General features: G+C 37.6%; 2 long non-coding RNA genes across 2 annotated transcripts in view; one reads left to right on the plus strand and one right to left on the minus strand.

The window, feature by feature from the left end:
- The window catches only part of LOC309629968, an 820,276-nt gene that overhangs the window by 239,042 nt on the left and 556,012 nt on the right, over window positions 1–25,222 (plus strand). The window lies entirely within an intron of this gene.
- On the minus strand, window positions 5,055–11,300 carry LOC309629971. Its single transcript, XR_014245340.1, has 2 exons — window positions 9,864–11,300; window positions 5,055–9,557 (listed from the first exon to the last, which is right to left on the minus strand). It is a non-coding gene; the product is annotated as an uncharacterized lncRNA (long non-coding RNA).

Here is a 25,222-nt window from a genome sequence, read left to right on the forward strand (position 1 = left end):
TGTCAATAATACCAAATTTGAAAGTCAGTAACTTAGAAATATATATTAAAAACCACAATGCCTGGACTAAACTGAAAAAAACTGAATAATTAAAATCTGGAGAACATTCAGTAGAAACAAGTAGGGTATACTTTACATAGGGAAGAGAAAAAAATCTTGATAAAGAACATAAGATGGGTCATTTACAAATGTGTGTAAGTAGTGAAGGAAAAGTTCTTAGATGAAGGGAGATAGGCAGCAGTAATGTAGAAATATAGTACTTGTGTAGTATGTTGTTTTACTCAGTCTCTCCCTGACCTTGCCCTGGATTCCTGTAGGCATTGTATTTTTCTGTTGACATGGGGCACGTCACTAGTTTTGGCTAATGGAATATGAATAGATTTAGTATTGAACATGCTTGTGGGGATTGGCTGTGTTCCTCTGTGAGCATCTGCTTTCTGTCATGAGAACGGCACACCCCAGATAGCGGCTGTCCATTAGCCTGGTACTTAGAATGTGAACACATATAGAGCTAAGTCAAGACCAGCAGATCTGCAGCCGATTGCAGCCTTCATGTAAAGTGAGCAAGAAATAAACATTTGTTATTGTGAACCACTGAGATTTGGGGAATGTTTGTTGCAGCATCATAAGCTGACTAGTAAACCTGTCAGTAATACAGGGCTGGAATACTTTAACATGTAAACAGATGCACAATTGGTTAATTCTCCTGTTGCTCAGAGTTACCTAGATTGCCTCTGATACTGTTTCTTAATTTTTCTATGTAATTTGCCTTTATTCTCACAAGGAAAATATTAAGGAAAGTATACTTAGAAAGTGAAAGAACAAGTATTCTATAGAATCGTACACTCATATATTAAAAAAATATGTATTTATTGAGAGACAACTATTGCCAAGCTCTGTTCCACACACCAGAGAAGATAGCAGTGAACAAAAGTTGTTAAGTCCATGCTTTTTGGAAAGTTAAGTTCTAGTCAGTGGAGACAAATAATAAGTAAATTAATTTATCAGTGATCAGTGCTATGAAGAAAAACAAGGCAGGATATAGGAACCACAAGTGACCAGGGGCAAGAAGGACTCACTGAAGATGTAGCATTTGTACCAAGTGTCTAATGCAATGGATGAACCTGGGTTTTGTCATCAGTCAGAGCTGAGGCTGACCCACAGTTCCTGCACTAATCAGCTAAGTCACTGACTATAGCTAAGTTACCTTACCCTTCTGATCTTGGTTTTTTTGATAGTAAAATGGGAATTATAATATAAATGCCTTAGGCATATAGTAGAATTAATACACATTTAAAGCGATCAACACAATATTTAACACACAGTAAGTCTTCAATAATTGGCAGTTATCATTATAGGCATTAATAGCAAGGAATGGCCTAGGGGCATGGGAACAAGTATTACTCTTACTGTGAGGTGGGACTGGGGGTGGCTTTAGTCATGTAGGGCCCACAAAAGGAGTTGCATAAGGTCTTAAAAAGAGTTTTTATGAGGTAACAGGGAAGGCAATCAAAAAACCCAAGTCTTCATGTCACGGAGTGGAGAACAGGGCACAGTAGTCAAGATCTGGGGCATATGAATCCAGAAGTCATGTCGCTCCAGGAGCCTGAGGAGGCATCCAGTACAAAGAGGGAGGAAACCCCATTTGGGGTTTAGCTGAATGAGATGTTGCTTCCACTGACTTTAGCTGCCTTTATTGGCCTAATCTACATGGATCATTTAATAAACGTCCTCCTTCTCTAGCTTAGGACATCACTGTTCTAGTTTATCTCTTTTCTCCTAAGACATAGAATAAGAGAGTAAAAATGGCCACTAATTGGATTCAGAAGATCTGGATTCACATCTTGACTTTACAATTATCTTAGTTTTTTTTTTTCCCTCTAAAATTACTTCATGTAATTCTATCAAGAATTAAGTAATAATAATGTATATTTAAAAACTTGTAAACCGAAAAAGCCCTATTCAAACATCTTTACTACCCAAGAATGAAAGTTCATTCACTTTTTCATTCAATCACTCACATCCTCACTCACTAAACACTGATGAACTGGGATAAAGCATGATTCCTACTTTTAAAGATCTTTTAAGTGTGTGTTGGGGGGAACCCTGCCTAACATCTTTTATTATGAGCGAAAAAGAAAGCATGCTATGAGTGTAGCATGAAAGGATTAAGAATATTCCCTCCTCATTTTCTCCTTCATTGGTACACAAAGTTTGGTTCCTTCTCCCCCTACACCCCTCCTCCCATTCCAAAGCAAGAGTAAATTTTAAACGGTAGAAGAAGATACTTGTGTGCAAACTTGAGGAACCAGTTTTTCTTCTTTCAGAGACTAGGTAGATGGAGACTGGAGAAGTGGAAAGAGAAGAGTGGCAATGCACAAAGGAGAGGAGGATGGACAAGGGGAACCTCTTGTTCTTGTAATCCCCATGGAAGTGCCAGCATGCAATAGTTCTAGGCATTTGTAAGATTCCTGAAGAGAGGGCGGGGATTTGGACACTGTATGTAGGAATAGAGGCAAGAAAGGAGAACAAGACTCCTTGAGTAAAAGTAGAACTGAACAGCCACTGAACAAACCATCACTTTTACACAAAATTCTCTATCTTTTCTTTGAGAAGTATTTGCAAAGGCTTTTCTGTTACTCCTACCTAAATGTGTGTGTGTCTACATATACATTATTTTAAATGTGGGTATGCTAAAAATAAAAGTAAGTTTTAAATTTTGGTTTCTTTTCAAGAATCCTTTCACCAACCTGAGAGACTTAGTGTAAAGAGGAATGATTACTTAAACTTTTTGCTTTAAGTATTTCCCAAGATTGTTACAATTTATATAAACAGCTTCTTTCCAAGACACAAGTTTAGACAACAGAGTATCAGTTATATAATATTAACAACTAGAAAATACATTTTCTAAAAAGGAGCTTGGTTAATAAATCATAAACATAATTGCCTCTGTGTGGATTAAACCCAAGTAATAACTCTTCCTCCAATCTATCTTCTGGACATCTCCCACACTTCCAGCTGCTTGCAGGGAATTCACATTCAGGGATCCCACTAGGTAGCAAACATTTAATTTGTTTTAAGCTGAATTCATTTCTCTTCCAAAACTTGATCCTTATTCTGGGCTTTCTCAGAAACTTATACTCAAAACCTTAGAATTATTTTTAATTAGCGTCTTTCTCTTTTGACTCATGACTAGTATCCTCATCTCATTCTACTTGGAGTATGCGGTGTTACGGGAGTCCCTCCCTAGGTTCTGATAACATAATGCTATGGCATTACTCATCTCTCTTGGGAAGAATATGGTATTAATAAGTTATGACTAATAACCAAGTTGCAAAACGACCTGTGCCCTTTTCCCATTCGTTTCCCACAAGATAAGTTATACATACTGTAACAAGAATAGAAGATAAATTACACATATTGCAAATTCCTGTGAGAAATATCTCTTCGTCTAGTCAATTATATATATTTGCTACTTGAAGTTTATTTTAGAGAATAGAAAAGAAAAACCTCCTTTTTTGGAATGCAAATGAGGTTAAGGATGTTGCGATTTGATGTCATCATTGAACCTGCCTCAGATGGACTAAGAACTGAAACTGGATGTCACTTGAGGTCCTTGGTTTCTGCTCCAGGGAAGGTAATAGAACAAGTGAGAACATATCTCCCTATTGAAATAATTGCTTGGTAATTCCACTGAAGCCTGTCTGTGGGATGTAGGCAAAGCTTTCTCTCTGTATTTGCTCAAAGACCAAGCCAGCCAGATGAGGTCAGGTATCCAGGCTGCTTGGAGTTGGAAGAAATAGCACATTTGCTGGAGGAATGTAAGCAGTGCATGTAATATCTGGTAATTGCTTAAGATTTCCTTGATTAGATAATAAAGAATAGTATAATATTTTGAATGGTCTCAGTGTCTCAATGTCATAAAACTTTTGTCCTATTGTAATGGAACTAAACAGAGTGAAGCCTGGCCAGAGAAATGTTAGACTAATTTTTGTAAGTCCTCAGACACTAAAAGTGTTCATAACCTTACCGTCTAAAAGCATCTATGACCATGGAAGCATTATATGTAGAGGAAATGTCATGGAGTTGCAGTTCTGAGCCCTGGGCTGCCTACCCAATGTCTCCATGTGGAGACATCTCAATCTTAACATAGATAATATAAAGATTTTTGATAGTGTTATTAATTAATAATTGGCATTCTTTATTTATCTTCCAGATATGATAGATGCTGTAGAGGTATATTAAAATCTCCCAGCATAAAGGTATTTAATCATTATCTCTTAAGAGATATTTCTAAAAGTTTTTAAAAAATATGAGTATAGTTGCTATGTGTTGGCTTACGACAGCTATATTTGCTGCATAATTATGCCTTCTATCATAACTTATACTAGTTAGTTGCTTATCCTTATATTTCACCTGACTAACATTATCTGCAACTACTGATATTTTTTGCATTTATTATTTATTTATTATACTAGGTCCTTCTTGATTGTATATTTTAAATATATTAGTGTGTACATGTCAATCCCAAACTCCCAAGCATCTCTTTGACCATCCACATCTTTTCTAACTCTATCTATCACATTACATATATTTGTTGTAATAACAGATAACTTTTTTTTAACACAATTTGACATCTTGTCCTTCTGTAACAGACTTGAATTAATTTACATATACAGTAATACACTTGATGTTACTTCTTTAATCTTTTTTCGTGTACTACTTATTTTCTTTATTTTATTTTTTAACATCTTTATTGGAGTATAATTGCTTTACATTGTTGTGTTAGTTTCTGCTATTTAACAGGGTGAATCAGCCATGTATACATATATCCCCACATCCCCTCCCTCTTGAGTCTCCCCACCACCCTCCCTATCCCACCTCTCTAGGTGGTCACAAAGCACCAAGCTGATCTCCCTGTGCTATGCGGCTGCTTCCCACTAGCTGTCTATTTTACATTTGGTAGTGTATATATGTCCATGCCACTCTCTCACTTCGTCCCAATTACACTCCCCCCTCTCCGTGTCCTCAAGTCCATTCTATACGTCTGCATCTTTATTCCTGTCCTGCCCCTAGGTTTTTCAGAACCTTTTTTTTTTTAAGATTCCATTTATATGTGTTAGCATACGGTATTTGTTTTTCTCTTTCTGACTTAACTTCACTCTGTATGACAGACTCTAGGTCCATCCACCTCACTACAAATAACTCAATTTTGTTTCCTTTTATGGCTGAGTAATATTCCATTGTATATATGTGCCACATCTTTATCCATTCCTCTGTCGATGTACACTTAGGTTGCTTCCATGTCCTGGCTATTGTAGATAGTGCTGCAATGAACATTGTGGTACATGTCTCTTTTTGAATTATGGTTGTCTCAGGGTATATGCCCAGTAGTGGGATTGCTGGGTCATATGGTAGTTCTATTTTTAGTTTTTTAAGGAAACTCCGTACTGCTCTCCATAGTGGCTGTATCAGTTTACATTCCCACCAACAGTGCAAGACGGTTCCCTTTTCTCCACACCCTCTCCAGCATTTATTGTTTGTAGATTTTTGGATGATGGCCATTCTGACCAGGGTGAGGTGATACCTCATTGTAGTTTTGATTTGCATTTCTCTAAGGATTAGTGATGTTGAGCATCCTTTCGTGTGTTTGTTGGCAATCTGTATATCTTCTTGGGAGAAATGTCTATTTGGGTCTTCTGCCCATTTTTGGATTGGGTTGTTTGTTCTTTCGATATTGAGCTGCATGAGCTGCTTGTAAATTTTGGAGATTAACCCTTTGTCAGTTGCTTCATTTGCAAATATTTTATCCCATTCTGAGGGTTGTCTTTTCGTCTTGTTTATGGTTTCCTTTGTTGTGCAAAAGCTTTTAAGTTTCATTAGGTCCCATTTGTTTATTTTTGTTTTCATTTCCATTCCTCTATGAGGTGGGTCAAAAAGGACCTTGCTGTGATTTATGTCATAGAGTGTTCTGCCTATGCTTTCCTCTAAGAGTTTGATAGTGTCTGGCCTTCCATTTAGGTCTTTAATCCATTTTGAGTTTATTTTTGTGTATGGTGTTAGGAAGTGTTCTAATTTCATTCTTTTACATGTAGCTGTCCAGTTGTCCCAGCACCACTTATTGAAGAGGCTGTCTATTCTCCATTGTATACTCTTGTGTCCATTATCAAAGGTAAGGTGACCATATGTTTATGGGTTTATCTCTTGGCTTTCTATCCTATTCCATTGATCTATATTTCTGTTTTTGTGCCAGTACCATACTGTGTTGATTACTATAGCTTTGTAGTATAGCCTAAAGTCAGGGAGCCTGATTCCTCCAGCTCCAGTTTTCTTTCTCAAGATCGCTTTGGCTATTCGGGGTCTTTTGTGTTTCCATACAAATTGTGAAATTTTTTGTTCTAGTTCTGTGAAAAATGCCAGTGGTAGTTTGATAGGGATTGCATTGAATGTGTAGATTGCTTTGGGTAGTATAGTCATTTTCACAATGTTGATTCTTCCAGTCCAAGAACATGGTATAGCTCTCCATCTGTTTGTATCATATTTAATTTCTTTCATCAGTGTCTTATAGTTTTCTGCATACAGGTCTTTTGTCTCCTTAGGTAGGTTTATTCTGAGGTATTTCATTCTTTTTATTGCAGTGGTAAATGGGAGTTTTCCCTTAATTTCACTTTCAGATTTTTCATCATTATTGTATAGGAATGCAAGAGATTTCTGTGCATTAATTTTGTATCCTGCTACTTTACCAAATTCATTGATTAGCTCTAGTAGTTTTCTGGTAGCATCTTTAGGATTCTCTATGTATAGTATCATGTCATCTGCAAACAGTGACAGTTTTACTTCTTTTCTGATTTGGATTCTTTTATTTCTTTTTCTTCTCTGATTGCTGTGGCTAAAACTTCCAAAACAATGTTGAATAATAGTGGTGAGAGTGGGCAACCTTGTCTTGCTCCTGATCTTAGTAGAAATGCTTTCAGTGTTTTATCATTGAGAACGATGTTGGCTGTGGGTTTGTCATATATGGCCTTTATTATGTTGAGGTAAGTTCCCTCTATGCCTACTTTCTGGAGAGTTTTTATCATAAATGGGTGTTGAATTTTGTCAAAAGGTTTTTCTGCATCTATTGAGATGATCATATGGTTTTTCTCCTTCAATTTGTTAATATGGTTTATCACATTGATTGATTTGCGTGTATTGAAGAATCCTTGCATTCCTGAGATAAACCACACTTGGTCACGCTGTGTGATCCGTTTAATGTGCTGTTGGATTCTGTTTGCTAGTATTTTGTTGAGGATTTTTGCATCTATGTTCATCAGAGTTATTGGCCTGTAGTTTTCTTTTTTTGTGACATCTTTGTCTGGTTTCGGTATCAGGGTGACGGGGGCCTCGTAGAATGAGTTTGGGAGTGTTCCTCTTTCTGCTATATTTTGGAAGAGTTTGAGAAGGATAGGTGTTAGCTCTTCTCTAAATGTTTGACAGAATTCACCTGTGAAGCCATCTGGTCCTGGGCTTTTGTTTGTTGGAAGATTATTAATCACAGTTTCAATTTTAGTGCTTGTGATTGGTCTGTTTATATTTTCTATTTCTTCCTGGTTCAGTCCTGGAAGGTTGTGTTTTTCTAAGGATTTGTCCGTTTCTTCCACGTTGTCCATTTTATTGGCATATAGTTGCTTGTAGTAATCTCTCATGATCCTTTGTATTTCTGCAGTGTCAGTTGTTACTTCTCCTTTTTCATTTCTAATTCTGTTGATTTGAGTCTTCTCCCTTTTTTTCTTGATAAGTCTGGCTAATGGTTTATCAATTTTGTTTATCTTCTCAAAGACCAGCTTTTAGTTTTACTGATCTTTGCTATCATTTCCTTAATTTTTTTTTTCATTTATTTCTGATCTGTTCTTTATGATTTCTTTCCTTCTACTAACTTCAGGGTTTTTTTGTTCTTGTTTCTCTAATTGCTTTAGGTGTAAGGTTAGGTTGTTTATTTGAGATGTTTCTTGTTTCTTGAGGTAGGATTGTATTGCTATCAACTTCCCTCTTAGAACTGCTTTTGCTGCATCCCATAGGTTTTGGGTCATCGTGTTTTCATTGTCATTTGTTTCTAGGCAGTTTTTGATTTCCTCTTTGATTTCTTCAGTGATCTCTTGGTTATTTAGTAGCATATTGTTTAGCCTCCCCATCTTTGTACTTTTTACAGATTTTTTCCTGTAACTGATATCTAGTGTCATAGTGTTGCAGTCAGAAAAGATACTTGATATGATTTCAATTTTCTTAAATTTACCAACGCTTGATTTGTGACCCAAGATATGGTCTTATCCTGGAGAATGTACCATGAGCACTTGAGAAGAAAGTGTATTCTGTTGTTTTTGGGTGGAATCTCCTATAAATATCAGTTAAGTCCATCTTGTTTACTGTGTCATTTAGGGTTGTGTTTCCTTATTTATTAAAGTCCCTTACTATGATTGTGTTACTGTTGATTTCCCCTTTTATGGCTATTAGCATTTGCCTTATGTATTGAGGTGCTCCTATGTTGAGTGCATAAATATTTACAATTGTTATATCTTCTTCTTGGATTGATCCCTTGATCATTATGTAGTGTCCTTCTTTGTCTCTTGTAATAGTCTTTGTTTTAAAGTCTATTTTGTCTGATATGAGAATTGCTACTCCAGCTTTCTTTTGATTTCCATTTGCATGGAATATCTTTTCCCAACCCCTCACTTTCAGTCTGTATGTGTCCCTAGGTCTGAAATGGTTCTCTTGTAGACAGCATATGTACAGGTCTTGATTTTGTATCCCTTCAGCCAGTCTATCTCTTTTGGCTGGAGCATTCAATCCATTTACATTTAAGGTAATTATTGATATGTATTTTCCTGTTACCATTTTCTTAATTGTTTTGGGTTTGTTATTGTAGGTCTTTTTTTCTCTTGTGTTTCCTACCTTTAGATGTTCCTTTAGCATATGTTGTAAAGATGGTTTGGTGGTACTGAATTCTCTTAGCTTTTGCTTGTCTGTAAAAGTTTTAATTTCTCCGTCAAATCTGAGTGAGATCCTTGCTGAGTAGAGTAATCTTAGTTGTAGGTTTTTCCCTTTCATCACTTTAAATATGTCCTGCCACTCCCTTCTGGCTGGCAGAGTTTCTGCTGAAAGATCAGCTGTTATCCTTATGAGGATTCCCTTGTATGTTATTTGTTTCTTTTCCCTTGCTGCTTTTAATATTTTTTCTTTGTATTTAATTGTTGATAGTTTGATTAATACGTGTCTTGGTGTGTTTCTCCTTGCATTCATCCTGTATGGGACTCTCTGAGCTTCCTGGAGTTGATTATTTCCTTTCCCATATTAGGAAAGTTTTCAACTATAATCTCTTCAAATATTTTCTCAGTCCCTTTCTTTTTCTGTTCTTCCAGGACCCCTATAATTCAATGTCAGTGTGTTTAATGTTGTCCCAGAGGTCTCTGAGACTGTCCTCAATTCTTTTCATTCTTTTTTCTTTATTCTGCTCTGCAGTAGTTATTTCTACTATTTTATCTTCCAGGTCACTTATCCATTCTTTTGCCTCAGTTATTCTGCTATTGATTCCTTCTAGAGAATTTTTTTTTTTTTAAGTTTTTATTTATTATTTATGGCTGTGTTGGGTCTTCGTTTCTGTGCAAGGGCTTTCTCCAGTTATGGCAAGCGGGAGCCACTCTTCATCGCGGTGCGCGGGCCTCTCGCTATCGCGGCCTCTCTTGTTGCGGAGCACAGGCTCCAGACGCGCAGGCTCAGCAATTGTGGCTCACGGGCCCAGTCGCTCCACGGCATGTGGGATCTTCCCAGACCAGGACTCGAACCCGTGTCCCCTGCATTGGCAGGCAGATTCTCAACCACTGCACCACCAGGGAAGCCCTTCTAGAGAATTTTTAATTTCATTTATTTTGTTGTTCATCATTGTTTGTTCACTCTTTAGTTCTTCTAGGTCCTTGTTAAACGTTTCTTGTATTTTCTCCATTCTATTTCCAAGATTTTGGCTTATCTTTACTATCATTACTCTGAATTCTTTTTCTGGTAGATTGCCTATTTCCTCTTCATTTGTTTGGCCTGGTGGGTTTTTACCTTGCTCCTTCATCTGCTGCATATTTCTTTGTCTTATCATTTTGCTTAACTTACTGTGTTTGTGGTCTCCTTTTCACAGGCTGCAGGTTCGTAGCTCCCGTTGATTTTGGTGTCTTCCCCAATGAGTAAGGTTGGTTTAGTGGGTTGTGTCAGCTTCCTGGTGGAGGGGACTGGTGCCTGTGTTCTGGTGTATGAGGCTGCATCTTGTCTTTCTGGTGGGCAGGACCACATCTGGTGGTGTGTTTTGGGGTGTCTGTGAACTTATTATGATTTTAGGCAACCTCTCTGCTAATGGGTGTGGTTGTGTTCCTGTCTTGCTAGTTGTTTGGCCTGGGGTGTCCAGCACTGGAGCTTGTTGGTCATTGAAAGGAGCTGGGTCTTAGCATTGAGACTGAGATCTCTGGGAGAGCTCTCGCTGATTGATATTACATGAGGCCAGGAGGTCTCTGGTGGTCCAGTGTCCTGAACTCAGCTCTCCCACCTCAGAGGCTCAGGCCTGACAGCTGGCTGGAGCACCAACACCCTGCCAGCCACACGGCTCAGAAGAAAAGAGAGAAAAGAAAGAGAAAGCAAGAAAGGCAATAAAGTAAAATAAAGTTATTAAAATAAAAACAATTTTTAAAATATTATTAAAATAAAAAAAAAATAATAAAAATAAAAGGAGAAGGGAGCAACCAAACCAATAAACAAATCCACCAATGATAACAAGTGCTAAAACACTAAGCTAAGATAAACATAAAAATCAGAAACTAGTCAGTCTCATACAGCAAACCCCAAGTCTATAGTTGCCCCCGAAGTCCACCGCCTCAATTTTGGGATGATTTGTTGTCTATTCAGGTATTCCACAGATGCAGGGTACATCATGTTGATTGTGGAGATTTAATCCACTGCTCCTGTAGCTGCATGGAAAAATTTCCCTTTCTTTTCTTTGTTCACACAGCTCCAGGGGTTCAGCTTTGGATTTGGCCCCGCCTCTGTGTGTAGGTCGCCTGAGGGTGTCTGTTCCTCAGCCAGACAGGACAGGGTTAAAGTAGCAGCTGATTAGGGGGCTCTGGCTCACTCAGGCTGGGGTGAGGGAGGGGTATGGAATGCAGGCGAACCTGCGGCGGCAGAGGCCTGCGTGACATTGCACCAGCCTGAGGTGTGCCGTGTGTTCTCCTGGGGAAGTTGTCCCTGGATCATGGGACCCTGGCAGTGGTGGGCTGCACAGGCTCCCGGGAGGGGAGGTGTGGATAGTGACCTATGCTTGCACACAGGCTTCCTAGTGGCTGCAATAGCAGCCTTCGCATCTCATGCCCATCTCTGGTGTCTGTGCTGATAGCCGCGGCTCGCGCCCTTCTCTGGATCTCGTTTAGGCAGTGCTCTGAATCCCCTCTCCTCGCTCATCCTGAAACAGTGGTCTCTTGCCTCTTAGGCAGGTCCAGACTTTTTCCTGGACTCCCTCCCAGCTAGCTGTGGAGCACTAGCCCCCTTCAGGCTGTGTTCACGCAGCCAACCCCAGTCCTCTCCCTGGGATCTGACCTCCGAAGCCCGAGGCTCAGCTCTCAGCCCCAACCCACCCTGGCGGGTGAGCAGACAAGCCTCTTGGACTGGTGAGTGCTGGTCGGCACCGATCCTCTGTGCAGGAATCTCTCCGCTTTGCCCTCTGCACCCCTGTTGTTGCGCTTTCCTCTGTGGCTCCAAAGCGTCCCCCACCACCCACCCCCATCTCCACCAGTGAAGGGCCTTCCTAATGTGTGGAAGCTTTTCCTCCTTCACAGCTCCCTCCCAGAGATGCAGGTCCCATCCCTATTCTTTTGTCCCTGTTTTTTCTTTTTTCTTTTGCCTTACCCAGGTACGTGGGGATTTTCTTTCCTTTTGGGAAGTCTGAGGTCTTCTGCCAGCGTTCAGTAGGTGTTCTGTAGGAGTTGTTCCACATGTAGATGTACTTTTGATGTATTTGTGGGGAGGAAGGTGATCTCCATGTCTTACTCCTCCACCATCTTGAAGGTCCTCTACTATTTATTTTAGTTTGGTTTTTCCTTATACTTTTCCTATTAGGAGTGTGATCAGCTTTTCTTTTCTTCTTTTTCTTCCTCTTTTTCTCCTTGTTCTTCTATGCAATACTTCACTAATGTGTGAATCATCCATGTGAAGGGGTCATCCCAATGTTTGCATTATTCCAATTTTGATTTATTTATTCAATTATAAATTTATTTATCCAATTTATTCCAATTTTGAAGTTACAAGAGGTTGCATGGATCAAGTGTGTTTTCATTCCCTTTTTCAAAATTAAATTCTTCATCTCTCTTTCCAGAGCTGTTTTTCTGATCTTCTCAAGCTGGAATCCTGGTAGTCAACTCTCATTCCTGTCTCTTTCTCGTAGCCACTTCTGATCTTTTAACAAATCCTGTCAATTGTGTCTCCAAAATATCTATTCACTTCACATATTCACAGCTACTATTCTAGTCCAAGCAACCCTCACTTTTCACCTAGATAACTGTAGTAATCTCAATCAATATCTCTATTCCCAATAAGAAAAGAGAATAAGTAATATTTGCAAAATTCTTGTGAGAAATTTCTCTTTGTATTTGTCTTGTTCCCCCACCAATACATTTTCCACACAAATGTATTAAAAAATATTAAAAAAATAAAACCTGATCAAATTTTTTACCTTGCCCAAAGTTCTTCAGTAGCTTCCCATTCCACATGAGATGAAACTTCAGATCCTTATCATGACAACATGAATTCATATGATCTGATCCTCAGCCTTATTCTTTAACCTCACGTCATATATTCATATTCTTTTTGCTCAAAATGTTCCAGACAACATGGGCCTTCTCTCTGCTTCTTAAATGTACTAGTCTCATTCACACTTCTGGAGCCTCTCATGCCATGTTCCATTTGCCAGGAATGATACTTCTCCATAAAGTTTGCATCACTTGCATCACTTTTAACTTCTTGTTGGTCAGCTGTCTTCTTAAACATCACCACCTCAAAGAGACTTTAACTTGTTAACTCAGTCAGCAGTAGGGTGTCATTCTCCATCATGCTTACTTATTACAGTTGAAAGTAAATCTCTCTTTGTGTGCTTACGAGTCTATTGTCTTTTGTCTATCATCTTTCTCATGAGCCTATACAGGCCATGGTAACAGAGACCATGTCTGTCTGGTTCATCCATGTACACAGTACCCTAGTCCTCAGCAGTTTCAGGCACATCAGACAGTGTCCAGTAAATACATAAATACATATGAGTAAACAGGTGACAATATATCTACAGCGTTATAAAAAATGCAATTATGCTGCAGGAAGTACATTTTTAGATCCTCAGATCAATAAGGAATATTGAGGCACAGACTGAAAGTCCTTCTATATAACTTTCTTCTCAAGTTATTTAGAAATTAATAGGAGATGTGCAACTGTGGTAATAATAAGTACATGTGTTAATATTTCAGTTGTATTATGTGAGGAGAGTTGTTCATGCAGCAAATATTCATTAAGCAACTGCTTAATGCCAAGTATCTTTCCAGATACTGGGAACACACAAATGAACAGCACAGAAGAGGTCCTTTTGCTGGGAGCTTACAATCTAATGGGGTAATTCTATTTTGTTAGAGTGTTTCTTAGAGTGTTAATTCTATTTTAAGTGAATCCTTAATTCACTTAAAAATACATAATTTCTCTCTGAAGCATATTTCTACAAAGAGTCCTTCTGGATTTTTTTATGAGTAGCTTTTTAAAACAACTTTTTATTTCAAAATAACAAAGATGTGTTTTGTTTTTGAGGCAGAGTTGACCATACTATTGTTGAAAAATAAATAAATAAAAATATAGATAGGAAAAAGAGGAAAAGTTTAGATTAAAGAAAACCTCATAATCCCAGAATTACCTATGGATGATATTTTGGCATATTTTCCAGACATTTTCCCATACACATAAACACAAATTTTAAAAAACAAAATCATATTTCTATGAAGTAGGTTAAGACATTTATAACTTAAAATATACAGTCAGTAATCCAGTTGTGCTATTTTGGTACAAACAAAGCATATTACAAATACTATTTTTTAAAAATCTCTGGGCTTCCCTGGTGGCACAGTGGTTGAGAATCTGCCTGCCAATGCAGGGGACGCGGGTTCGAGCCCTGGTCTGGGAAGATCCCACATGCCGCGGAGCAACTAGGCCCGTGAGCCACAACTACTGAGCCGGCGTGTCTGGAGCCTGTGCTCTGCAACAAGAGAGGCCACGACAATGAGAGGCCCGCGCACCACGATGAAGAGTGGCCCCCACTCGCCGCAACTAGAGAAAGCCTTCGCACAGAAACGAAGACCCAACACAGCCAAAAATAAATAAATAAATATATTAAAAAAACCCCAAAAATCTCTAAGGCAATATCCTTATCAGAAGGGACAGAAATTGACCCAGGTTACTTTCAAAACTGAGAACTTATTTTAAGAATTCTTCTTAGCAATGAGGGAGCTGGAAATCCTTCCAGAACATAGAACAGCCAGACCTCTTGGTGATGGTGCTAATGTTTAGGAATTGAAAAGATCTTTCAGGTTTCAGACTAACTTTAATGATCAGGTAATTCTGACACTTCTTCAGCTTCAGGTTCTCTTCTTTTGGATCTCCCCTCACTGCTCCACTAATGTGACTCAGCTTCACCTGTTTCCCCATTGTGTGTCTTCTTATATCACTAGACACTTCCAACTCAACTATTATTTCCCCAACCATATACCTACTTTAACAACACCATGAAACTGACTTGCTATAATGTTACTAATATCAAATTATTCCTGAGACTCACGCATAGACACACACACACACACACACGTAGGTATGTGTGTATAAATCCCAATGAAAACATTCTGACACAACAGATTGACTATATGTTCATTTGAGCACATTCACATCTATTTATAATTCCTCATGATTTGACTACTCATGTGTTTTCAGCCAATGAAATCTAGTTCTACAGAGGGTATTGTACACTCTTGGCCAATGAGCTTTCTTCATCACACTCCCCTCACCATCAGAGATGAGTGGATTCTGCGACAAGTAGTTTCCAACTCTTGGTCTTTATTTTTGTTATATATTTTGGCCCTTAATGGCTGAGAAGATGTATAAAAATGATAGTGCTGGATCTGTTACAAAAACTAAAGCAAAAAAAAAGTGAGGGTGTAGAGAAAGTATGCTGAAAGATAAAATGAAAGTTTGGTGACTACTTGAGATGCTTTCAAGAAAATGATCAAGGAATTAGAAAGTAGAGATAACCTGGCATTAGGAATGGGTGAGTAGAAGTCCTTTTATTTTAGCAACTACATCTTATCATAGCAACTCAAGGTAACCATGGCTGGAGGCAAGTCATGGTGTCAGGTGATTGTCGATGTTTTATATAAGGGACACCCCTAAAATAGACTGTCCCAGCAGTCTTCAAACTGAAGAGTACTTATGTCTGGAGGGTATCCGGAGACTTGACAGGGACACAGATAGTTTTAAGGGAATTCAGTTTCCAGAGTCTTAACTTCCATGGATACACTTCCCTGAAACTGATCTGCCTGAGTGATGTCAAGGTGTTCTCCTTTCTCTTTCATAAGTGTCCTTGTCCTACTTTACTCCCACCCAGACTGAATCTTCTTATGGGTTACAAAAGCCTCCAGGTTTCAAATAACAGGGACACTTAAAAGAATGGTATCTTTAAGTCTTCTTATTTAAGACACCATGAGATAAGTGTTATCTTTTCCTTTTTTTATTCAGTCATTGTGGTAAGGAGAATTCTAGGATGGTCCCCAAGATTCTCAACCCCTGAACTACACCACTCTGTATAATTCTCTCCCCTGGAGAATGGGTGGGCTATTATGGGATAGCCACTGCCAAGATTACATTACAGTGTATAAAACTATCTTAACACACCAGAGGGAGAGATTTTTCTGTTCGTCTTGAGGAAGTAAGTTGCCATGCCCTGAGAGGGCTTGTGAGAGCAACGTGCGCCAAGGGACTGTGGGTGTCTCTAGAAGCTGAGAGCCAGCAACCAAGTACTAAAGCTGCAAGGAGCTGAATTCTGCCAATGACCACCTTGGAAGAGAACCATCGGACTCAGGAAATAATACTACCCCGCTGACATCTAATGAGATTCCTGCAGTCTGGCAAGACCTTGAGCAGAGGCCCCAGTTAAGCCAGCCGGGACTCCTGACCCAAGGAAACTGAATTGATAAAATGCATATTGTTCATAGTTGCTACTTTTGTAGTAATTTGTTATGCAGTATAGAATACCAATGCAATCATTCAAAAAGTATTTACTGAGCACATACTATATTCCAGACATGGAGCGATAGTCTTTAATGACACTCCAAAATCTCTACCCTCATAAGACTTATTTTTTGGTGGGTAGAATAAACCATAAACAAGTTTAAAATATAAAATATCTAGCATGTTAGTGATAGTTGCTAGAGAAAAAAAATTCAAGTAGGAAAATGGGAGATGACTAGTGGGAAGGACAGGGATGGAAGGAGAGAGGTATTGAAAGTTTAGCTTCACCTAGAAGGAGTAGGTCTTATATGAAGGAAGGTAACTGACAATGTTGAGGGAAGAGAGAAAACTGGTGTCCAGGCTCTCTGAGACCAGGTAGAGGGTTGGGGGGCATGTGGACCATGCAGTGCACTGGATGAGGATGGAGAATAGGAGATAAGGTTAGAGAGGAGAAAGGAGATCAGATCATGCAGATCTTTGAAGGCTTTTTTTGGCTTTTATTCTGAGTGACATGGTGAGCCAAGGGAGATTTTAAGCAGGGGAGTGGTATGATCTGACTTTTCTTTTAACAGACTCACTGTAGCTGTTATAATACAATGTGATATAGATGATAATAATGTGGTATAGATTGACAGGGGACAAGAATGGAAGCAGGGACACCTGTTAAGGTCCTGTTGTAATAATCCAGGCAAGAGGGGATTCATGGCTGGATCAATGTGGTGGCAGTGGAAAGTTGTTAAGTTTGAATCCTTTCTTTTCAAGAAAATTGAAGGCAGATATGGTTGATAGAGAATTAAAATCCCCTTCTCGTCCCTCTACTTATTTATGTAAAGAAGGTTTCTCAGAACTTATAGCTCTAAAAAATGAACACGTAGAGTAGAATGGGTGCTAAAACCTAAAAACAAGTAATATGCATACATGGATACATGAACCAATTAAAACTTCCCCAGCTATCTCATTAAGTGATACATTTTTTGTGTCCAATATTTTTATCAAAACTTTTGATATATTTTCATCATTTGTATATTAATATTGCTAGTAATAATACTCAGTTCACAAATGTGCTTTTAACCTGTGAAGCCTTATAGCCACAAGAATAAAAAAATTAATTTCAATTTATATAATTTTTTTGCAGAAAAGATTGATAGAGTGGTTAATAACAGGCCTTTGAGTATAAATATATTTACTAGGAGTACTGCATTACGATAAACAACTGTTGGGAAGTGAAATGGAAATTTGAGTACAAAGAAAGGAACAATGACATTTTTTCACTCTTTAAGAAAAATGTGATGATTAATTTTTTAAATGGGTAAAGGTGAGCATCAAATCACTATGGTAGGGACATTCTATTAGATACATTCAAGCTGGGCTGCCCCAAACATTAGTGGTGCCTGGACCATGAGAACAAATGGAGGCCCACCTACTACATGCTTAAATATTTAAGAGTTACAAGTCAAGCAATTATAAAGGAAAATATGCTTTATTTCATCTTGAAAAATGTATTGTCAATGTGACAGAAAATCAAATGTGTAAAATTTTGTTTTTTATAGATCTCAGAGTTGGCAAAATGTTAATGAGGACTGAATTTATTTATTATTGTGTATGTTTGGGTGTTGTGTTGGGGAACCAGCTGTGTTTGGATACATAAAAAATATAAAGATATACATATTATATAAATTGCTATATATTCTTCCATAAATTTCATTTTTGTCCCTATTTTATGCATAACTTATATTGTCTTAATCAAATTTTTCACATAATTTGCATTTTATTGATGGTAAAAACCTAAAGATTAAAAATAAAATGTAATTATAATCAAAGAGCACAAAACTTAAAAGCAATTCCCTGGGGCTTGAATGGTGTTCATATTGAGAACAGATATATCTAGAGTTACAGGCCTTTCTGTGTGCATGTTAAATACCAGCTCCGGAGTAATACACAGTCCTAGGAGTTTTTTAATGAATTTGTATGTTTTGTGCCTTTGTGGTATGCAGGGTTCCTTTTGCTCACGTCTAAGATTCTACTTCATTTTAATAGGTACTCTGCTGCTATCATCTTTAATTGGGCAGGGACAAATCCCAGAAGGCACATATAAGAAAAGGAATGAGTGCTATACTAGAAAAAGAGCAAAAAAGATTAATGCTTAATAGATATCACTATTTGATGAATGTGATATCAACTGCAGAGCAATAAAGTAGCTGCATAAACCCTATGGCTATATTGCAAACGTTCTTCAGAAATGAGAGTATTTCAACTAATTTTTTCAGCAGAATTCTTTCTGATGGGTGCAAAACAATGAATTGTTAAGTGTGTGGTCTCTGGAATCAGATTGCCTGGGTTCTCAGCTAGCTCTACCACTTACTAGCTGTGTGACCCTGGGTAAGTTACTTAGCCAGTCTGTCTCAGAATACACATCCATACCACAGGAATAATAACAGTAACCTCCTAATAGGATTATGAAGATTAAATGAGATAATCATTGTTAGTTACTGTGAATAGTGCCTGACACATATTAAAAACTTAAGAAACGTTAGCTAGTATTATGAATAAAAAAGTTCATTGAAGTCAATTCAAATTTTAACATATATTTTTGAAAGTAACATATGAGATAGTGTAATTAGCCTGCATTAATGGAGGGAAGGAAAGGTGTTGATAATATACACAACCAGAAATTGGGTAAAAGATGCATTAACTCATCTTTCCATCATTTCTGGAAATGATCGTCTACTTTTAAAAAATAACTTTGGTTTGTACTGTTTCACCTTTTTTATGAATATCACTTTTATTACAAACACAGAAAAGCGATAAATATAAAAAGCAATTCATTCCTAAAATTGAAACAATTCCACTCTCATTTGCCAAAACTACCACTAACTCTTTCATACTCCCGTGAATCTGCTGAAATTATATACATTTAGAAATGAATGGTGGATTCATTCCTGCTCCATGGTTGCTTAATATTCATATGGATGTCCTATTGAAGAGGAAAACAGTGAGAGATCTATAAAATACAATCAAGCAAGTCTAGCATTTACATCCAAAATGAAAAGACATGCATGTTGTAGCAAAGTAATACTAAAAACAACATGAATTCATTTATTAGCAATAATTTCCGTGTGCTTTTGTAGAATTATTACTCAATAGTCTTGTTTTATGATCCAAAACTTATGTTCCTGCTAAGTTGTTATTTTAATTTTAGAAAAACAAAATTCCTCACATTTCCAAACCACAGAAGACATCACATATGTGTGTGCATGTACACACACACACAAACACACACCCACACACACACTTTTAAAAGCCAGGCCACAAATTACTTTCAATCATAAATTTACAGGTATAATAATTTACTAAAATAAGTTGGTAAAATGGCATTTTACATTGTATTACTTTGTTAAAACCCAAGAAAAAACCACTATACCTTTTAAAAATATCCATACAAGTAAGATAGAAGAAACATTAGATTTGAATTTTAGCTACTTTAGAGGCACTATCATCCCTTGTTAGGCACTTGTTTTATAAATGTAATTATCTAGTATAATTATAATATCTTCATGGAAAAAAATTTCAGTCAGATTTTTATATTTCAGATAGATATCATAATCTAATTTTTAGTTAAAAGTCATTTTTAAGGTAGATGAATAGTTATTCCCATTTAACAATTGCTCAGAAAGACATGAGAGAGAATTAAAATGCTCCAACATGCTGTAGCACGGTGTATGAAAATATTATGTTAGAATTTAAGACGACTAGATATGGCCCTGATCTTTGAACAAAAGGGGGTTTACTTCTTACTCTGCAGCTGATTATCCTGAGCCTCTTAAAATGTACCTGATGCCAGAGCTGGAAAGTTGTGTTTTCACAGCAATTGGAAACAGAGTCCTACAATGTCTATCAGTGGCAGAATCCTAACATAAGGTGGAACCCAGGCTGCCGGCGTTCAAATCCTGACTGTGCACGTTCTAGATAAGTGAGGTATTTAAACACTCCCTACTCCAAGATCCTCATCTATAAAGTAAGGGTAACATTATATCTACCACTCAGTGTTGGGGTGAGGATTAAGAGTTAATATATACACTTAGAACTGAACCTGGGTATATAGTAAGCATTTAATTAATGTTATATTACTACTGTTATAATTATATTATTGTTGTTGTTAGCCTTAATTCTAAGATTAGGATTGGGTTTATGCACGTATAATATGAAGAGTTGCATCTATGAATCCTGGCTGCTAAGATGAGCTTTTTCCCTGCCAATTAAACTTCTTTTATGGATGTCTGAAATTACACATCAACAACTTGTTCCTGTTAGGACTATGGAGCTGGGAGCACAGCCACAGAGGGCTTTGAGTGGCCAGAAATCATGCCAATTTTACATTGTCCTTGGATCAGACAATTAAGGCCATCCAGCCTGGTGACCAATTATCCCAGTAGGTGGACAGACTATAGGTGAGGGGATTTGGTTATCTGTAGATCCTTGTGAGCAAGCAACTCATGTCAGGGAGGTTTGGCAGTAGATATCAATGGCTTAGTCATGGAGACTAAGGTCAAGAGTGGCAGTCCCACCTGTAGAGAGTTTGGAGAGGCAAACCGACTGTAATGAACAATGGTACAAGGGACAGGGGTAGGATATTAGTGATGGACTGTGTACAAGTCAGTATCCTAGTCACCTAGAAGAAGGCAATGATCCATCCCAGCAGAATGACAAAACAACTGCTCCAAAGGCTGTTTGCCCACTCTAAATTTTTATTTTGTGATGGACACTGGTTGTTTTGGCCACACAGCATCCATATTTTATGATAATAGTACCCAATTTTTCTTTGGGGAAATCAGCCCTCTCCACTCAGCCCATGTGCTTTAGGTGAAGCTTTCCTCAATTCCCCAGATTGGAGAAGCTGACCTAAACTAAATCACTCAGCATATTCCATCCCCACATCTACAGTGATTGGCTTAGGTTGGGCACATGACTCAAATCATCTTAGGAGACCCAAGAAGACATAAACCCAGAACTTTATGTTATCATGAAGCTAGATTATTTATTCTGCTATGAAGTGTGGTGTTGATATGACCTTGAATCTTCTTGCGATCCCACATGGAGTCTGAGGATGGAGTCCACTCAAGAAAAGCAGAGATAACAGATGGGCCCTGGTTAGGTCCCTTTCTCTAATGTCTCCTGAACCTTAGCTTACACGAACCAATATACTATCTTTTGCTTAAACCATTTGGGAAAAGTTTGCTGGCCACTTGCAACAACAAGAACAAATCTAAAGTGACACACACTTACCTTATCAACTTATGATTTTTTTTGACGAATCTATCTTTCCCTTGAACTCTGAGCTCATACAGGGAAAAACTGTCTCAGTCATCTTTGTACCAATATGTAATAAGCCTTGTCAAGTAATTGACACATAGTAGGGGCTCTATATTCTTTATTAAATGAGGAAGTGAGTGAGTGAGTGAATGAGCACAGCTAATGGGCTATATCACTAAGGCTCTAGGGAAGATGTTGGCCGACTATGACTTATGGGTCATATTAGGCCCACAGCCTGTTTTTGTTAATAAAGCTTTATTGGAACACAGCCATTCCTGTTCATTTACATGTTGTCTATGTGGAGGGGGAGTGCATAGGTGGGCAAGTGTGTGTGTTGGGGGAAGAGGGGTTGGGAGGAATGCTTAGAAGAAGAAAGAGTGGGGATAAGGGAGATAAGGTTGCTGGAGACAAACTTCTCCTCCTCCATAATATTGTTTCAGGCCTAAAAGTCAAACATAGTTTGGTTTTGGAGGCTATTGATATTCTATCCTCTTAGCATTCCGCCTGAACTTTTCTATGAAGCATATGGGACTAATAAGCAAAAATTCAGAGAACAGCACTTCTAATTAATTAGGTCAATGGACAGTTTGTACTGATAAAATGGAAGGAGTATTTTGTGCCAATTCTATTAAAAATTTTTAAAACACTATCTCTAGAACTCTAGGAATACAAATTTATAAAAATCTTTATTTGAATTCTGAATGTCTTCCCATCTCAAGTAATAGAGATCTTATAAAATGAACAAGCTTTAGCATCATCAGGATACTAGAGGTGAGCAAAAAAATGAACAAATGACAAATATTTAGAAATCAACATCTACAAAAAATACAAGGCTACTTCTACACTGAAAGAACAAGCTGCCAAACATTTTTGTTCTCTTTGGATTCACCAGAGAAATTAAGTTGAAATAGCTTGGGGGACTAGTTTCATTCTAACAGTTTAAATTTGTTTAACCTTTTAGTCTGTTAGCAAAACGTACACAGTGTGCTAAATCCATAGAGTTGCTTTTGCTACCAAAATTAGCAACAAGAGGGTTTGATTTTTCAGCACTATTTTTTTGGTATATTTTGTATGTTAATGTGCCCTTTATTCTTCCCAATTTTCATTGACAGAAGAATATATTTGTTTTAGAAGAGACTTAGCATAACTTGAAATCTCTCTGAAATAATTTTCCCAAATAAGCTAATTTAGGGAGAGATGTGAAGGGTACTATTACATTAACTTCTAAGATGATTACTTTAGCAAAAAGCAAATTAAAGCTGATCAAGTGTAAGTTTATTGCTTAAATTTTTTTTTTCACTTATGTTTGTTCCATTTTGTATATAATAAAGGGTGAAAATTCTGCCTTAGGCTTTAAATCATCTCAAGTCAGATGACTTTGCTTATAAAGAGGGGAAAAACCCCTAATTGTAGGAACACTTACCTGCAGCAGCTTTTCAGACAATCTCAACTGTCAGGAATACACTTGAAAACTAAGAATAGTAATAAAAATTATAATAGCAAAGTGCATTATCTGCAATGTGTATAAGGGGGTTAGTATCCAGAATTTATAAAGAAATCCTACTCCATTATCACTCAGCTGGGTGACGTGCATTATCACATGATACTAATTCTTACCTAGTCACTAATTACGGCCAGCATAATACAGAGTGGAGGTATACTAATTAGGAAAATTTTATGTGAACAGATCTCTGTTCTTTCTGAGATCTTCAGCTATATGAATTAGATTTCCATCATCAGGTAACAAGTTGATTGTCTTCATTGTTCTTCACTGTTAAAATTTAGCATATAATTCATTAAGTGTGTGTATACTTTTTTTTTCAGTACTGCTATAAACTAAAAATAAAAACAATATTGAATCACAAGTGTATGGCAGTCCTGAGATACCTTTATGTAGATCAGTTTGGAAGGCACTGGCCTGGGCCATGTAACATAAGGCTGGCAATATGGGCTCAGAGTTAACTTGAGAGTGACACTTCCTCTAAAATTTTGGGGGGCTTTTCTTTTTAGCCAGACATTTCTTTTCTTTTTTTTTTTTTTAATGTGTTGCTCATGATTCTGCATATCTAAGTTTTTATCCATACCCTCATGCTGGCACTGGTTTGATGAATATCTGGGATAGCCTTCATAGAAGTCCAAACTTGCTCCAATATAGTATGATATTTGGCCAACTTTCAGAACCTCCGTCACGACCTTGTCACAGGTCTGGTTTTCAGTCACACACTCCTATGACTCATGGTACTAAAGCCCTTCCATCCAGACAAGACACACTCATATCAACAGAGAAAGCCAAATAGCAAACTTTTAATTAATCTTATTTGCAATATTCTAAAATTGAGCTTAACTCAGTATAACTTACTAGACTTAAAGGGAATAAGGACTTGAGTGTGATTTCTCTTTATTATACTCACTTTTATATAGAGCTATCTGGTTTCCTGGACCATTTCCAACTGATAAAGAGAAAAGCAGCCCCCGACCTTCAGGATCTGGCCTGGCGTAATCAGCCAGGCCTTGGACCTGGAGCCCAAAGCTAGGTCTTGGTGTTCTCTTGTTGAACATAAGTAATTCCAGAGAACATCAACATCAGACTAGGCTACTCTAAGACTATGATGGATGAAGATAAAAAACAAGATTGCTCTCTAATCATGTTTAAATGCAGGCAAAATGTGAACACTGTCCTAACCACAAAAATTACCAAACACCCCCTTCTGGCTAACATGAATGATTGCTGCTTCTTTACCAATTACAACTTTAGCCTCACTTTAGTTTTCCTTCCCTGTAGGTAAGACTTATGAGATACGTAATTGTAAAATTGTTCCCACTTTTCGGAAAACCCAGTCAATAGTGAATATTCATTATCTTGAATTATTCCCCAAATTACCCAACCAAAGCCGAAGTATAATAGGTTATTTCTAATGCACTCTTCCTTAGATGCCCCGGTGTTTTTCACAGTGAGCATTCTCTCTTGTTGCAACAAGTAACACACTCACTTGTTTAACTACAGGCCTCTTGCTGAAGTCTGACTGGAGGACATTGACACAATGCTAAGTTTCTCTAGCCTAGTGACCCAGAACCTTTACTCACTATGCCTGATCTCTTTCTTGCCCTGCTGATTTTATCTATACCTGATTCTACCATTACCTTAGGCCTAGATCGTCTCTTAAATCTGCCATCTGCTTTGGTTTGTCTCCAAGCTGCCTCTACCTATATCCAACTCTTGCTGGTTCTTTCACTAAGACCCTAGACTATCAGCTTGATTCCCTGTTTGCTTTTCTATATATGTCAGATATATCATTCCTTAATAAAGTTGGTTAAATAAACATTATTTTCATGAATAGTAAAGTTAGACTAGGCAACTTCTACACTCTTTCCCAACTCTCAGATTGAATAGGTCTCTGAGCCTCATTTAATTGTACCCGCAAAGATACATACTCTCATGGTAAAAAGTAATCAAAATAAAGAAGGCCAAATTGTATTTACTCTTTCAAGTAGTGAAGATGAAGAAAACTACACTAATTTCATTTGGAACTCACATAGCTAGCTATGTAAAAAGAGCATGATCTTATTATTTAAGTACAAACTCTCCACTCACAATGATTGAGAT

Source organism: Balaenoptera borealis (assembly GCF_965194805.1).
Source record: "Balaenoptera borealis genome assembly, chromosome: 5".
NCBI lineage: Eukaryota > Metazoa > Chordata > Mammalia > Artiodactyla > Balaenopteridae > Balaenoptera > Balaenoptera borealis.